Source organism: Mustelus asterias, chromosome 1, assembly GCF_964213995.1.
Source record: "Mustelus asterias chromosome 1, sMusAst1.hap1.1, whole genome shotgun sequence".
Classification (NCBI taxonomy): domain Eukaryota; kingdom Metazoa; phylum Chordata; class Chondrichthyes; order Carcharhiniformes; family Triakidae; genus Mustelus; species Mustelus asterias.
The window spans coordinates 120,954,447-120,971,786 of NC_135801.1; the positions used below are offsets into that span (position 1 = coordinate 120,954,447).

At 47.7% G+C, this 17,340-nt stretch overlaps 1 protein-coding gene and 1 pseudogene across 1 annotated transcript in view; both read left to right on the forward strand.

Moving 5' to 3' along the window:
* zdhhc2 (zDHHC palmitoyltransferase 2) overlaps positions 1-17,340 on the forward strand; it is a 129,046-nt gene that overhangs the window by 31,917 nt on the left and 79,789 nt on the right. The gene's annotated exons all lie outside the window — the stretch shown is intronic.
* LOC144502056 (U2 spliceosomal RNA) lies at positions 4,593-4,796 on the forward strand (annotated as a pseudogene).

Genomic DNA, 17,340 nt, shown 5'->3' on the forward strand with positions numbered 1-17,340 from the left:
CAAGCTATCCCACTCCCTATCATCCTGGTGTGCTCCATGTGCCTATCCAATAACCGCTTAAATGTTCCTAAAATGTCTGACTCCACTATCACTGCAGACAGTCCATTCCACACCCCAACCACTCTCTGCGGAAAGAACCTACCTCTGATATCCTTCCTATATCTCCCACCATGAACCCTATAGTTATGCCCCCTTGTAAGAGCTCCATCCACCCGAGGAAATAGTCTTTGAACGTTCACTCTATCTATCCCCTTCATCATTTTATAAACCTCTATTAAGTCTCCCCTCAGCCTCCTCCGCTCCAGAGATAACAGCCCTGGCTCCCTCAACCTTTCCTCATAAGACCTACCCTCCAAACCAGGCAGCATCCTGGTAAATCTCCTCTGCACTCTTTCCAGAGCTTCCACATCCTTCTTATAGTGAGGTGACCAGAACAGCACACAATATTCCAAATGTGGTCTCACCAAGGTCCTGTATAGTTGCAGCATAACCCCACGGCTCTTAAACTCCAACTCCCTGTTAATAAAAGCTAACACACTATTGGCCTTCTTCACAGCTCTATCCACTTGAGTGGCAACCTTTAGAGATCTGTGGATATGGACCCCAAGATCTCTCTGTTCCTCCACAGTCTTCAGAACCCTACCTTTGACCCTGTAATCCACATTTAAATTAGTCCTACCAAAATGAATCACCTCACATTTATCAGGGTTAAACTCCATTTGCCATTTTTCAGCCCAGCTTTGCATCCTATCTTTGTCTCTTTGCAGCCTACAACAGCCCTCCACCTCATCCACTACTCCACCAATCTTGGTGTCATCAGCAAATTTACTGATCCACCCTTCAGCCCCCTCCTCTAAGTCATTAATAAAAATCACAAAGAGCAGAGGACCAAGCACTGATCCCTATGGCACTCCGCTAGCAACCTGCCTCCAATCTGAAAATTTTCCATCCACTACCACCCTCTGTCTTCGATCAGACAGCCAGTTACCTATCCAATCGACCAACTTTCCCTCTATCCCACACTTCCTTACTTTCATCATAAGCCGACCATGGGGGACCTTATCAAACGCCTTACTAAAATCCATGTATATGACATCAACTGCCCTACCTTCATCAACACACTTAGTTACCTCCTCAAAAAATTCTATCAAATTTGTGAGGCACGACTTGCCCTTCACGAATCCGTGCTGACTATCCCGGATTAATCCGCATCTTTCTAAATGGTCGTAAATCCCATCCCTAAGGACCTTTTCCATCAATTTACCAACCACCGAAGTAAGACTAACCAGTCTATAATTACCAGGGTCATTTCTATTCCCTTTCTTAAACAGAGGAACAACATTCGCCATTTTCCAGTCCTCTGGCACCATCCCCGTGGACAGCGAGGACCCAAAGTTCAAAGCCAAAGGCTCTGCAATCTCATCCCTTGCCTCCCAAAGAATCCTAGAATATATTTCATCAGGCCCAAGGGACTTATCGACCTTCAGTTTATTCAAAACTGCCAGGACATCCTCCCTCCGAACATCTATTTCCTCCAGCCTATTAGCCTGTAACACCTTCTCTTCCTCAAAAACATGGCCCCTCTCCTTGGTGAACACTGAAGAAAAGTATTCATTCATCACCTCGCCTATCTCTACTGACTCCATACACAAGTTCCCACTACTTTCCTTGATCGGCCCTAACCTCACCCTGGTCATTCTTTTATTCCTCACATAAGAGTAAAAAGCCTTGGGGTTTTCCTTGATCCGACCCACCAAGGACTTCTCATGTCCCCTCCTAGCTCTTCTAAGCCCCTTTTTCAGCTCATTCCTTGCTAACTTGTAACCCTCAATCGAGCCATCTGAACCTTGTTTCCTCATCCCTACATAAGCTTCCCTCTTCCTTTTCACAAGACATTCCACCTCTTTCGTGAACCATGGTTCCCTCACTCGGCCATTTCCTCCCTGCCTGACAGGGACATACCTATCAAGGACACCCAGTATTTGTTCCTTGAAAAAGTTCCACTTTTCATTGGTGCCTTTCCCTGACAGTTTCTGTTCCGAACTTATGCCCCCTAATTCTTGCCTAATCGCATCATAATTACCTCTCCCCCAATTGTAAACCTTGCCCTGCCATACGGCCCTATCCCTCTCCATTGCAAAAACAAAAGACACCGAATTGTGGTCACTATCTCCAAAGTGCTCTCCCACAACCAAATCTAACACTTGGCCCGGTTCATTTCCCAGTACCAAATCCAATGTGGCCTCACCTCTTGTCGGCCTATCCACATATTGTGTTAGAAAACCCTCCTGCACACACTGCACAAAAACTGCCCCATCCGAACTATTCGACCTACAAAGGTTCCAATCAATATTTGGAAAGTTAATGTCCCCCATGACAACTACCCTGTGACCCCCACACATATCTATAATCTGCTTAGCAATTTCTTCCTCCACATCTCTATTACTATTTGGGGGCTGAAAGTAAACTCCTAACAACGTGACCGCTCCTTTCCTATTTCTAACCTCAGCCCATATTATCTCAGTGTGCAGATCCCCCTTGAAGGTGTGACCGCCTCCTGAAATAAAGTGTCCAGATAACTCTCCCCCTCCTGGATGTGAGCAGCGTCTGAAGCTCAGACTCCCTTTCACCTCCACTGATCACAGGCAGAGTGGCAGCGGGCCCACCATCCTTCCCCCCCACCCCCGATGACTGATCTCAAGCATTAACCCTCACTGATGGAGCACCCAAATCGGACTTATATGGAGCATATCTGTTTCGCGCCAATTCCGGATGGGCAAATGCGGTGGTAAAGGGGGAGGTGCCGCTAAAGTTGGGCATGCAGCCCATTAAGTCAATTTAAATGCATGCAAACGCATTTAAATGGCTGTTGCACCCGTTTCGAGCACGGTCCCGATCGTGGCCATTTTCGGGCCTTGGTAAAGGGGGAACTGGCAGAGAGGCGGGCGCAGATCGCCCTACTCACCTCACACCCGACTTTATCAAGTTTTCGCATCCGAAAATGGGCGCAACGCAATGGTAAAATCGGGCCCTATATGTAAAGGGTCAGTCCAACTCCATTGTATTTCTTCTAGTTGCTGATAGATCCACCTGCGCAACATCGAGGGTCGAAGGGCCTGTACTGCGCTGTAATGTTCTATGTTCTATGTTCTAATATCAATCTTTGATAATAAATAAAATGGTGATATAGCTAAGAACTGCAGCAATTAAAATTAATTTACAGGCCAAGAGCCTACAAAATGATTAGGAAAATAGTAACATTATTGCACTTGCAAAAGAAATGCAGGAGAGTGAATTTGGCTCTACCCTTTCTAATCCAGCCTGACATTTTACTACATTATTAATGGAGTCTGAAATTATCAGTGTTATCTTTCAGATGAGAAATTAGACCAAGGTCTCATCTGTCTGTTCAGCTGAATGTAAAAAAAATCATGTGGCAATTCTCAGAGTACAGTGCGTTTCCCAATATCCTGATGAATAATTATTTTTCTACCAATACCATTATATAAAATTATTTATTCATCATATTTATGCTATGTAAAAATTAGCTTTCCTTTCTTGCACTCATTGTTTCCTTTCCTTTCTTGAATCTTGCATTTATATAGTCTAGGAGGTTCTAGATGGAGGATCAATGTGAGGAAAGAGAGTTGGAATTAAAGATGCAGGGAAGTCAGAGACAAGAAGTAGTCACCCAGTCACTCAAGGTGCCTTTCTTTTTCATTTTCTCCATCATTCGTTCTTCAGTGTCCAAAATAATTTTTTTTTTAAAAATGGTTCTGAAATACCCCCATCTAGGGAAAGGACTGTAAGATCTTGTTACGGTCATGGGTGGTGTTAAAGCAGTTCAGGGTGGCACGGTGGCACAGTGGTTTGCACTGCTGCTTCACAGCACCTGGGTTTGATTCCCAGCTTGGGTCACTGTCTGTGTGGAGTTTGCACATTCTCCCCGTGTCTGCGTGGATTTCCTCCGGGTGCTCTGGTTTCCTCCCACAGTCTGAAAGTCGTGCTGGTTAGGATGCATTGATCCAAACAGGCGCCGGAGTGTGGCGACGAAGGGATTTTCACAGTAACTTCATTGCAGTGTTAATGTAAGCCTACTTGTGACTAGTAAATAAACTTTAACTTGACTAAGAAGCAACTGTTTAGATGCGATACATAAGCTAAACAGAAAGAAGAGATATACAATCCATAACAGGTGAGAGCGGTTTACCAGTCCCAGATGGGATAAACATAAGGCAGTAGCCATGATCACCTGGTTTCTTCTCAGCCTTTTGGCTAAGATTAAGTGCCAGCTAAAGCCCAAGATGGGGTGCAATGCCTTTTCTTGTCATCTTGAATCGTGTATGTCTCTCTTATGGGGACTTTGAATTAGATTCAATTTTAATTTGTTTTTTGGAGCAAGCAAGGAGATGGATTAGGGGCTTGCCTGGTCTAAACTGTGCAGTACCTTTATACCTTTAAGAACGGAGTAAAACAAAATTTAAAATGGAGAGGCAGAGAGATGCTAATTTCCGTCGCTGGTAGCAGTAGTCTCCTCAGAGGAGTTACTGGTCCCGGATTCGACAAAGGAATAGGTGAAAGTTATCTTTGTCATCGCTTCTCGGCCTTTTGGCTAAGATCAAGTGTAGTATGGATTGGATGCTGCACTTGGTTGAGGTCATTGGGTTACATTGAAGCTTCATATGTTTAATATGAAGCAATTTTGAAAAGCGGTATCTCGGCCTTTTGGCTGAGATGCAGATGAGCTCGGGTCTTGGAGGAGGTATTGCTTTCCCTCCTCCAATCAGCTTGGCTCATGTAGATCAGGCCCAGGACAGGGTAATTTTGTCGCTTGCCCTGTCTTGCCAGCCTGGATCGGAAATGTCTCAACTTGTTGAGACTCTGAATTGGACTTGATTTGATTGAATTGGAAAAGTATAAAAAAAATTGGCAGTGACAGTCTATTCTGCTTTCGAGTGTCTTGAGCTGACCAGTTATTAGATCGGAGCCAGCGTGTTTCATCTCTCAAAGCTCAATTTGGCCTGAGGTTTTCTTTGCCTCTCAACGGCCCATTTATATACTTTATTTTCTTGGGTGCTGATGGCTGTCACTGTCTCACTTATTCAATTGTCCATTAATAAAAGACAAATGTTCAGTGTAATCCGTATTTCCATCCAAACCCTCGAAGTCAAACTTGTAGCTTTTATCACTTGCTAGGACATTTTGTTTAACATTTAAGCAATAGATTTCCATCTTTTATTTTCTTCTTTCATGGGCTGTGGGCATCAATGGCAAGACGAACATTTATTACCCATCCCTAATGACTCTTGTGAAAGAGTGGCTTATTCGGCCATTTCAGTTAAGAATCAACCACAGTCCTGTCGGTCTGGAGTCACATGTCGGCCAGACCACTAAGGACGGCAGATTTCCTTCTCTAAAGGACATTAGTGAACCAGATGAGTTTTTATGACAATCAATGATTGTTCCCAGGAGCAGGCTGAGGGTAAGAGAGTGGGTTTTCTGACTGTAATTAATTATTTATTTTTTCAGTTAAATTTGGGTTTAAAATCGGAGGTTTTTTTCAAAACCGGAAGTCGGGCCAGGAGAGGCCTGGGGAAGTTTTTGGAGGGTTTAAAAAGGGCTTACCTTGGAGGTTCAGCTTCATTGTTCCCAGGAGCAGGCTGAGGGTAAGAGAGTGGGTTTTCTGACTGTAATTAATTATTTATTTTTTCAGTTAAATTTGGGTTTAAAATCGGAGGTTTTTTTCAAAACCGGAAGTCGGGCCAGGAGAGGCCTGGGGAAGTTTTTGGAGGGTTTAAAAGCGCACCAAGGTATACAGCGGGCAGCATCGTAGCGGGCAGCAGAGTGAGTGGGAAGTTGAGTGAGCTGTCAGGGCTTTGGCTCACAGGGCTTGGACGAGCAGGGGTGAGTTTTTGTTTCCTTACACTCTTATTAACTTTTCACTGTCTTACTTGACATAAAGTGTCCAGTATGAGTGTGAAACCAATGTGTTGTTCCCAGTGTAGGATGTGGGAGGTCCTGGAGGCATCTGGCCTCCCGGACATCCACATCTGTGAGGGGTGTGCCGAGCTGCGGTTCCTGAGGGACCGTGTTAGGGAGCTGGAACTGCAGCTCGAGGATCTTAGGCTGATGAGGGAGAATGAGGAGGTGATAGACAAGAGCTATCATCAGGTGGTCACACCAGGGCCACGGGAGGAGGCCAAGTGGGTGACGGCCAGGAAGGGTAAGGCTAGGGTGGTTGAGAGCACCCCAGTGGATTTGCCCCTGCACAACAAGTACTCCTGCTTGAGTACTGCTGGGGGGGACAGCCCGCCTGGGGGAAGCAGCAGTGGCCGTGTCTCCGCAATGGAGTCCAGCCCTGTAACTCAGAGGGCTAAGGAAAAGAGGAGGAAGGCGGTATTAATCGGGGACTCGATGGTGAAGGGGACAGACAGGCGTTTCTGCGGAGGTAGGCGGGATTCTCGCATGGTGGTCTGCCTCCCTGGGGCCGGGATCCAGGATGTCGCTAGTCGCGTCCCGGAAATCCTGAGGTGGGAGGGAGAGGAGCCTGAGGTAGCGGTACATATTGGTACCGCTGATGTGGGTAGGAAGGGAGAAGGGGTCATGAAAAGGGAGTACAGGGAATTAGGGAGACAGCTGAGAAAGAGGAAAGCAAAGGTAGTAATCTCAGGATTACTGCCTGTGCCACGGGAAGGTGAGGGCAGGAATGGAGTGAGGTGGAGGATGAATGTGTGGCTGAGGGACTGGTGCAGGGGGCAGGGATTCAGGTTCCTGGACCATTGGGACCTCTTTAGGGGCAGGGGTGATCTGTATACAAAAAACGGGTGGAACTTGAATCACACGGGGACCAATATCCTGGCCGGTAGGTTGGCTAAGGCTACTGGGGAGAATTTAAACTAGATAGGTTGGGGGGAGGGGAGCTAGAAGAGTTGACTAGGATCAAGGAACTAATTGATGGGGGAGAGGATGCAGGGGTAAGGGGAATTACAAAATTAATGGTAGAGGAGAGGGTGCAAGTGAATGAAGGCGGTAATTTAGATAAGGGAGTAGAGGGAGAGGGTGTTCGCGACTCATCAAAGCGGGTCCAGATAAAAGCTGGAATAAGGACACTTTGCCTGAATGCACGAAGCATTCGGAACAAGGTAAATGAGTTGATGGTGCAAATCAGCACAAGTGGGTACGATCTGGTGGCCATTACAGAAACCTGGCTGAAAGGTGACCAGGACTGGGAGATGAATATCCAGGGGTATCAGGCGTTTAGGAAGAATAGACAGGAAGGAAAAGGTGGTGGGGTCGCGCTATTAATAAGAGATAATATCAGGGTAGTACTGAGGGATGACATAGGCTCTGAGGAACAAAACGTGGAATCATTATGGGTAGAGATGAGGATTAGTAGAGGGAGAAAGACACTAGCAGGTGTGGTATATAGGCCCCCAAATAATAATGTTGAGGTAGGGAGGGCTATAAACAAGCAGATAAGGGATGCGTGTAAAAACGGAACGGCAATAATCATGGGGGACTTCAACATGCACATTGACTGGCAGACTCAAGTCGGTAAGGGTGGAATGGAGGAAGAGTTCTTAGAATGCTGTCGGGATAGTTTCCTTGAACAGCATGTTACGGAACCGACGAGGGTACGAGCTATTTTGGATCTGGTATTGTGTAACGAGGTAGGTAGAATTAAGGATCTTATTGTGAAGGACCCTCTTGGGTCTAGTGACCACAATATGGTCGAATTTCTGATTCAGATGGAAGAGGAGAAAGTTTGGTCCCAAACCAGTGTCCTCTGTTTGAACAGAGGGAAATATGATAGGATGAGGGATGAATTGGCTAAGGTAGACTGGGAGAGCAGGCTGGCAGGTAGGATAGCTGAGGAACAGTGGAGGATTTTTAAGGAGATCCTTTTCAGTTCTCAGCAAAAATATATTCCAGCAAAAAACAAGGATTGTAAGAAAAGGGAGAACCAGCCGTGGATAACGAAGGAAATAAAGGAGAGTATTAAAATAAAAACAGCTGCGTACAGAGTGGCCAAAAATAGTGGAGAAACAAGTGATTGGGAAAAATTTAAGAAACAACAAAGAGAGACTAAGAAAGCGATAAAGAAAGGAAGGATAGACTATGAAGCTAGGCTAGCAATTAATATAAAAAATGATAGTAAAAGTTTTTATAAATATATAAAAAGGAATAGAGCGGCTAGAGTGAATGTTGGACCCTTGGAGGACGAGAGGGGGGAGTTAATAGTGGGAAATGAGGATATGACTGAGTCTTTAAATAAGTTTTTTGTGTCGGTCTTCACGGTGGAGGACACAAATAGTTTGCCAAATATTAACGATAGAGGGTTGGCAGCAGGAGAAATACTTAATACAATTAATGTTACCAGAGAGGCAGTGCTGGGTAGACTAATGGGACTGAAGGTGGACAAGTCCCCGGGTCCGGATGGAATGCATCCCAGGGTATTGAAAGAAATGTCAGAGGTAATAGTGGATGCGTTAGTGATTATTTATCAAAACTCGTTGCATTCTGGGGTAGTGCCGGTTGATTGGAAAACGGCTAATGTTACGCCGCTGTTTAAAAAAGGAAGGAGACAAAAGGCGGGTAACTATAGGCCGGTCAGCTTAACGTCTGTAGTAGGGAAAATGCTGGAATCCATTATTAAAGAGGAGATAGCAGGGCATCTGGTTAGAAATGGTTCGATCAATCAGACGCAGCATGGATTCATGAGGGGAAAGTCGTGCTTGACGAACATGTTGGATTTTTATGAAGATGTGACTAGGGCGGTTGATGGAGGAGAACCGGTGGATGCGGTGTTTTTGGATTTCCAAAAGGCGTTTGATAAGGTGCCCCATAAAAGGCTGCTGAAGAAGATTAGGGCACACGGAGTTGGGGGTAGTGTGTTAAAGTGGATTGGGGACTGGCTATCCGACAGGAAGCAAAGAGTCGGAATAAATGGGTGTTTTTCCGGTTGGAGGAAGGTAACTAGTGGCGTGCCGCAGGGATCGGTACTCGGGCCACAACTATTTACCATTTATATAGATGATCTGGAGGAGGGGACGGAGTGTAGGGTAACGAAGTTTGCAGATGACACAAAGATAAGTGGAAAAGTGAATCGTGTGGAGGACGGAGAAGATCTGCAGAGAGATTTGGACAGGCTGAGTGAGTGGGCGAGGATATGGCAAATGGAGTATAACATTGAGAAATGCGAGGTTATACACTTTGGAGGAAATAATAACAAATGGGATTATTATCTCAATGGAAACAAATTAAAACATGCTACTGTGCAAAGGGACCTGGGGGTCCTTGTGCATGAGACGCAAAAGCCCAGTCTGCAGGTACAACAGGTGATCAAGAAGGCAAATGGGATGTTGGCCTATATTGCGAAGGGGATAGAATATAAAAGCAGGGATGCCTTGATGCACCTGTACAGGGCATTGGTGAGGCCGCAGCTGGAATACTGTGTGCAGTATTGGTCCCCTTATATGAGGAAGGATATATTGGCATTGGAGGGAGTGCAGAGAAGGTTCACCAGGTTGATACCGGAGATGAGGGGTTTGGATTATGAGGAGAGGCTGAGGAGATTGGGTTTGTACTCGTTGGAGTTTAGAAGGATGAGGGGGGATCTAATGGAGACTTATAAGATAATGCGGGGGCTGGATAGGGTGGAGGCGGAGAGATTCTTTCCACTTAGTAAGGAAGATAAAACTAGAGGACACAGCCTCAAAATAAAGGGGGGTCGGTTTAAGACAGAGTTGAGGAGGAACTTCTTCTCCCAGAGGGTGGTGAATCTCTGGAATTCTCTGCCCACTGAGGTGGTGGAGGCTACCTCGCTGAATATGTTTAAAGCGCGGATGGATGGATTCCTGATCGGTAAGGGAATTAAGGGTTATGGGGATCAGGCAGGTAAGTGGTACTGATCCACGTCAGATCAGCCATGATCTTTGTGGTGAACCATCGTTGGTTCACCACTGGGGGTTGTTACTATGTTACTGTTGGGCTAGGGTGTTGTTACTGTGGGGGTTGTACAATGTTGTTGGGTTAGGGTGTTTACCTGTTATAAGAGTTATCATGGCACATTCCAGTGGGGTCCCGCCTCCGGTGGCGAGGTATAAGACCCCCTGCTCCGGCAGGACCCCTTCAGTCTGAACTGGTGTATTCGTGTTAGTAGTTCCATTGTTACTCTATTAAAGCCTTCAATACCGAAGCCTTGGTTCCATGTGCTTATTGTCGCGCATCAATTTAATAAAGTAAACAGAAAACTCACAGCTGTACAACAAGAAGAAAAAAAAAACAGAGAGTATGGAACAGATTCTAAAACCGGATCGTCTGACACTGGACCCACGTGCGGTCGGTGCAGCTAACACATTCGACCATTGGTGGAAGTGCTTTGAGGACTACCTGTCAGCCTCGGTAGCTATCACTACAGACAGTGATAAACTCCAGGTCCTCCACGCAAGGGTAAGCGACACGATTTACCTAGCCATTCGTGCAGCTCCCACTTACCTGGGTGCCGTCGAGCTCCTAAAAAAAAGATACACTATGCCACCCAACGAGATACATGCTCGTTACCTCCTCGCTACACGACGTCGGCAGTCGGGCGAAATCATGGAGGACTATGCCAATGAGCTCCTGCAGCTTGCCAGGGGTTGCGATTGTAAGGACGTATCAGCCGAACAGTATATGTACGACCTCGCCCGAGACGCGTTCGTAGCAGGGGTAGGGTCCTCGTACATCAGGCTTAAATTGCTGGAAAAGGGGAAACTCAACTTGACCCAAGCAATGGAGATGGCCGTGAGGTTGGAGGCGGCGTCGAAGAGCTTGGCGCTGTACCCCGAGGACCACGTGCAGTCAACGTGGTTGGAGCAAGCTCAGCTCCCTCCTCGCCCCGCTAACCCGCGCTCCCAGATCGATTCGACGACGGCGGCAGCTCCAGGTGGCCAGCGATGCTATTTTTGTGGTGGGGCCAAGCATCCACGGCAACAGTGTCCGGCAAGAACGGCAATCTGCAGCCAGTGCGGTAAAAAAGGCCACTACGGCAAAGTCTGCAGGTCCAAACCTAAAAACGGCAGTGCAGCTTGTAACCCTCCAGAACGGAGACAATCTCCTTCGGCGTCGCAGTACCCACAAGGTCCGACCATGTGCGATCCCAGGACGGCGCCATCGTGGCTGACAGAGGAGGAGGAAGACCACCAGGAGTCGCTGCGCTTGGCGCCCTCGCCCACGTGCGATTCATGGGGGCGGCCATCATGGTCCACGACGACTAGGAGCGACCAGCAGGGGTCCTCAGCATCCACATCGGCAGCATGCAGTGACGCCCAGGGGCCAACGGTGGCGTCGATCTCCCTGGATCAGACCAGGCACTACAGACTGGAACATTCTATGATGGATATAAAGGTTAGTGGTAGAACTGTGAATTGTCTGTTTGACAGTGGAAGCACCGAAAGTTTCATACACCCTGAAACTGCTAAAAGGTGTGGACTCCGGGTTCTCCCTGCCAAACAGACAATTTCCATGGCATCACGGTCCCGGTCTGTACCGATCCAAGGACGATGTATGGTAACTCTTGAGGTACAGGGCACAATTTACGAGCAATACAGGCTCCTTGTGTTACCTCACCTTTGCGCGCCAATTCTCCTCGGACTAAACTTTATGGTCCACATGAAGAGTGTGATCCTACAGTACGGTGGGCCACTCCCTTCACTGGCAGTAGGGAATCAGCCGCAGCCTCCAAATTGCCCAAAGCGCCCCGCATGCAATCTATCCACCCTAAAAATCACTACACCATCCCTTTTTAAAAATCTGGTACCTGGCTGCAAGCCCATCGCTACTAAAAGTAGGCGTTACAGCGCTGAGGACCGGATCTTTATTAGATCTGAGGTTCAGCGGCTCCTCAAGGAAGGGATCATACAGGCCAGTGCTAGTCCGTGGAGAGCGCAGGTCGTGGTAGTCAAAAGCGGGAACAAACCTCGGATGGTCATCGACTATAGTCAGACCATTAATCGTTATACGCAGCTGGATGCGTATCCTCTCCCGCGCGTTTCTGATATGGTCAATCAGATTGCGCAGTACCGAGTGTTTTCTACCATAGACCTTAAGTCCGCCTACCATCAACTCCCCATCCGCCCAGAGGACCGACAATATACGGCTTTTGAGGCGGATGGTCGTCTATACCAATTCCTCAGGGTTCCATTTGGTGTCACCAATGGGGTCTCGGTCTTCCAGCGTGCTATGGACCGAATGGTGGACCAGAACGGGTTGCGGGCTACCTTCCCGTACCTGGATAACGTCACCATCTGCGGCCATGACCAGCAGGACCACGACACGAATCTCCAACACTTTCTGCGCACTGCATCTCGCCTGAATCTGACCTATAACAGAGAGAAGTGCGTATTCCGTACGCGTAGGTTAGCCATCCTCGGATACGTGGTGGAAAACGGGGTCATTGGCCCTGATCCAGACCGTATGCGCCCACTCACTGAACTTCCCTTGCCCGCTAGCATGAAAGCACTGAGGAGATGCCTCAGGTTTTTTTCGTATTATGCACAGTGGGTCCCCAACTACGCGGACAAAGCTCGTCCGCTCATTAAGTCCACGACCTTCCCACTTACGCCGGAGGCCCAATTGGCCTTCAAGGTTTTGAAGAGCGACATCTCGAAAGCCACGATGCACGCGGTGGATGAATCCATTCCTTTCCAGGTGGAGAGTGATGCATCTGACTTCGCCCTAGCCGCCACACTAAACCAGGCAGGCAGGCCCGTCGCGTTCTTTTCCCGCACCCTTCAAGGCCCAGAAATTCGGCACTCAGCGGTGGAGAAGGAGGCTCAGGCCATTGTGGAGGCAGTCAGACACTGGCGCCATTACCTGGCAGGGAAGCGGTTCACCCTGATCACGGATCAACGATCCGTGGCGTTTATGTTCAGTAACACGCAGAGGGGCAAGATCAAGAACGATAAGATCTTGCGGTGGAGAATTGAGCTCTCCACCTATAATTACGATATTATGTATCGTCCAGGGAAGCTCAATGAGCCCTCGGATGCCCTCTCGCGCGGAACATGCGCCATCATGCAGGAGGACCGCTTGAAGGCTCTCCACAATGATCTGTGTCATCCTGGAGTCACCAGACTCTACCACTTCGTCAAAGCCCGCAACCTGCCTTACTCGGTGGAGGATGTCAGGTCAGTGACTAGAAGCTGTCGGATTTGCGCAGAATGCAAACCACACTTTTATCGACCAGACCGGGCACAATTGGTCAAGGCCACTCACCCTTTTGAGAGGCTGAGTGTGGATTTTAAAGGCCCCCTTCCCTCAACGGACCAGAATGTCTATTTCCTCAACATAATAGACGAATATTCCCGGTTTCCGTTTGTTGTCCCCTGTGCGGACACGTCGACTGCCACCGTCATCAAGGTTTTCAGTGAACTTTTTACCCTGTTCGGGTACCCCTGCTACATTCATAGCGACAGGGGCTCGTCGTTCATGAGCAACGACTTGAGGCAATTCCTGCTCTCATTCGGGATTGCCTCTAGTAGAACCACGAGCTACAACCCTAGGGGTAACGGACAGGTGGAAAGGGAGAATGCTACAGTCTGGAAGGCTGTCCTACTGGCACTGAAATCCAGGGGCCTTCCAGTCTCCCGTTGGCAGGAGGTCCTTCCAAATGCGCTCCATTCTATCCGCTCCCTCCTGTGTACGGCAACCAATGCTACTCCCCACGAGAGGATGTTCTCATTCCCTCGGAAGTCGTCCTCGGGAACCTCATTGCCAGCCTGGTTGACGTACCCAGGACCCGTCCTTCTGCGGCGACATGTGAGGGCTCGCAAGTCCGACCCCTTGGTCGAACCGGTCCAACTCCTCCACGCCAACCCTCAGTATGCCTATGTGGCATATCCTGACGGGCGAGAGGACACTGTCTCCATTAGAGACCTGGCGCCCGCAGGGGACGTAGCAACTCCTGTCGCTCCTATTCCCCCAGTCACGAATCCACTACTCCTCATTACTTCCCCAGACGTGGCGCGGTCAGCACCGGGACCAGTGCATAACACTTTTACTCTCATGTACAGCTTGCCTGAGACTCGGAGATCGGCGCCACCATCATCACCACCACCACTACCACCAAACGTTCCAGGATCCCCTGCACCATCGCCTCACCAGGGCCGGCCGGCCCGGGAGTCCTTGAGGGGACAGCCAGACGTTGCTTTGGAAAGAGCGCCACCACAAGCACCTGCTCCGGTTTCGCAACCGGTGTTGAGGAGATCGCAGCGTCGGTGCGGTCCTCCAGACCGTCTGGACTTGTGAATCCTGTGATTTGTCTGTTTATATGACCTGTTTTTCGTGCACCCCGCCACCTTTTGTTCTTAAAGGAGGGGTGAATGTGGTGAACCATCGTTGGTTCACCACTGGGGGTTGTTACTATGTTACTGTTGGGCTAGGGTGTTGTTACTGTGGGGGTTGTACAATGTTGTTGGGTTAGGGTGTTTACCTGTTATAAGAGTTATCATGGCACATTCCAGTGGGGTCCCGCCTCCGGTGGCGAGGTATAAGACCCCCTGCTCCGGCAGGACCCCTTCAGTCTGAACTGGTGTATTCGTGTTAGTAGTTCCATTGTTACTCTATTAAAGCCTTCAATACCGAAGCCTTGGTTCCATGTGCTTATTGTCGCGCATCAATCTTATTGAATGGCGGGGCAGGCTCGAGGGGCTAGATGGCCTACTCCTGCTCCTATTTCTTATGTTCTTATGTTTCATGGTCACCATGACTGAAACTAGCTTTCAGTTCCAGCTTAATTAATTGAAATCATTCATTATTTGAATTCAGTTGATACCAGCTGCCATGGTCAGTTTTGAACCTGTGTCCCCAAAAGTATTAACTTGGACCTCTGGATTACTCCAATAATATTAATGCTCTGCCACCATCTTTTCCTAATCAAGATCCCATCAGGTTTTAGAAATGCTTTGTTTCAGAGTCTGTGCTGGAGTTCGGTCTTTGGCAGAGATACCAGGCATTCACTGCTCTGAAATAAAATCAGAAAATGCTGGAAGGAGTGAGTAAGGCAAGCAGCTTCTGTGGAGTGAAACTGTGTGCTTCAGGTCGAGGAAAAACAGGAAGGTGAGCGTTTGTAAATCAGGAGAAGGGGATGGTGGCAGGAAGAACAGAAAGGAAGGTGGAGGGCGGGAGAGATTACTGACAAAAGATTTCATGATGCAAAAGCCAAAGAACATGGTAATGCATATCGGAAAGGGACAAAGGTTGAGCCCAGATGAGGCGTGAATGGACCATTTATGGGTTATCTTAGATCTGGTAATGTGTAATGAGGTAGGTAGAATTAAGGATGTTCTTGTGAAGGACCCTCTTGGGTCAAGTGATCACAATATGGTCGAATTTCTGATACAAATGGAAGAGGAGAAAGTAGGGTCCCATACCACTGTCCTCTGTTTGAACAGAGGGAAGTACGATAGGATGAGGGCTGAATTGGCTGAGGTGGACTGGGAGAGCAGACTGGTAGGTAGGACAGCTGAGGAACAGTGGAGGATTTTTAAGGAGATCCTTTTCAGTACTCAGCAATATATTCCGGTGATAAAGAAGGGCTGTAAGAAAAGGGATAACCAGCCGTGGATAACGAAGGAAATTAAGGAGAGTATTAAATTAAAGACCGATGCGTACAGAGTGGCCAAAAATAGTGGAGAATCGGAAGATTGGGAAAACTTTAAGAAACAACAAAGAAGGACTAAGAAAGCGATAAAGAAAGGAAAGATAGGTTATGAAGCTAGGCTAGCTCTAAATATAAAAAATGATAGTAAAAGCTTTTACAAATATATAAAAAGGAATAGAGTGGCAAGAGTGAATGTTGGACCTTTGGAGGACGAGGGGGGGATTTAATAGTGGGAAATGAGGAAATGGCTGAAATTTTAAATAAGTTTTTTGTGTCGGTCTTCACGGTGGAGGACACAAATAGTTTACCGAATATTAACGATAGAGGGTTGGTAGGAGGAGAGGTACTCAATACAATTAATGTTACCAGGGAGGCAGTGCTTGGTAGACTAACGGGACTGAAGGTGGACAAGTCCCCGGGCCCGGATGGAATGCATCCCAGGGTACTGAAAGAAATGTCAGAGGTAATAGCGGATGCATTAGTGATTATTTATCAAAACTCGTTGCATTCTGGGGTAGTGCCGGTGGTTTGGAAAACGGCTAATGTTACGCCGCTGTTTAAAAAAGGAAATAGACAAAAGGCGGGTAACTACAGGCCGGTTAGCTTAACGTCTGTAGTTGGGAAAATGCTGGAATCCAACATTAAAGAAGAAATAGCAGGCCATCTGGATAAGAATGGTTCGATTAAGCAGACGCAGCATAGATTCATGAAGGGAAAGTTGTGCTTGACGAACTTGTTGGATTTTTATGAAGATGTAACTAGTGCGGTTGACGGAGGGGAACCGGTGGATGCGGTGTTTTTGGATTTCCAAAAGGCGTTTGATAAGGTGCCGCACAAAAGGTTGCTGAAGAAGATTGGGTCACACGGAGTTGGGGGAAGGGTGTTAGCGTGGATTGGGGATTGGCTATCCGACAGGAAGCAGAGAGTCGGAATAAATGGGTGCTTTTCTGGTTGGCAGATGGTAACTAGTGGCGTGCCGCAGGGATCGGTACTGGGGCCTCAGCTATTTACCATTTATATAGACGATCTGGAGGACGGGACTGAGTGTAGGGTAACAAAGTTTGCAGATGACACAAAGATAAGTGGAAAAGTGAATCGTGTGGAGGGCGTAGAAGGTCTGCAGAGAGATTTGAACAGGCTGAGTGAGTGGGCGAGGATCTGGCAGATGGAGTATAACGTTAACAAATGCGAGGTTATTCACTTTGGAAGAAATAATAGCAAATTGGATTATTATCTAAATGGAAAGAAATTACAACATGCTGCTGTGCAGAGGGACCTGGGGGTCCTTGTGCATGAGACGCAAAAACCCAGTCTGCAGGTGCAACAGGTGATCAACAAGGCAAATGGGATGTTGGCCTATATCGCAAGGGGGATAGAATATAAAAGCATCTGTACAGGGCATTGGTGAGGCCGCAGCTGGAATACTGTGTGCAGTATTGGTCCCCTTATTTGCGGAAGGATATATTGGCCTTGGAGGGAGTGCAGAGAAGGTTCACCAGGTTGATACCAGAGATGAGGGGTGTTGACTATGAGGAGAGACTGAGCAGATTGGGTTTGTATTCGTTGGAATTTAGAAGGTTGAGGGGGGATCTTATAGAGACCTATAAGATAATGAAGGGGCTGGATAGGGTAGAGATGGAGAGATTCTTTCCACTTAGAAAGGAAACTAGAACTAGAGGGCACAGCCTCAAAATAAA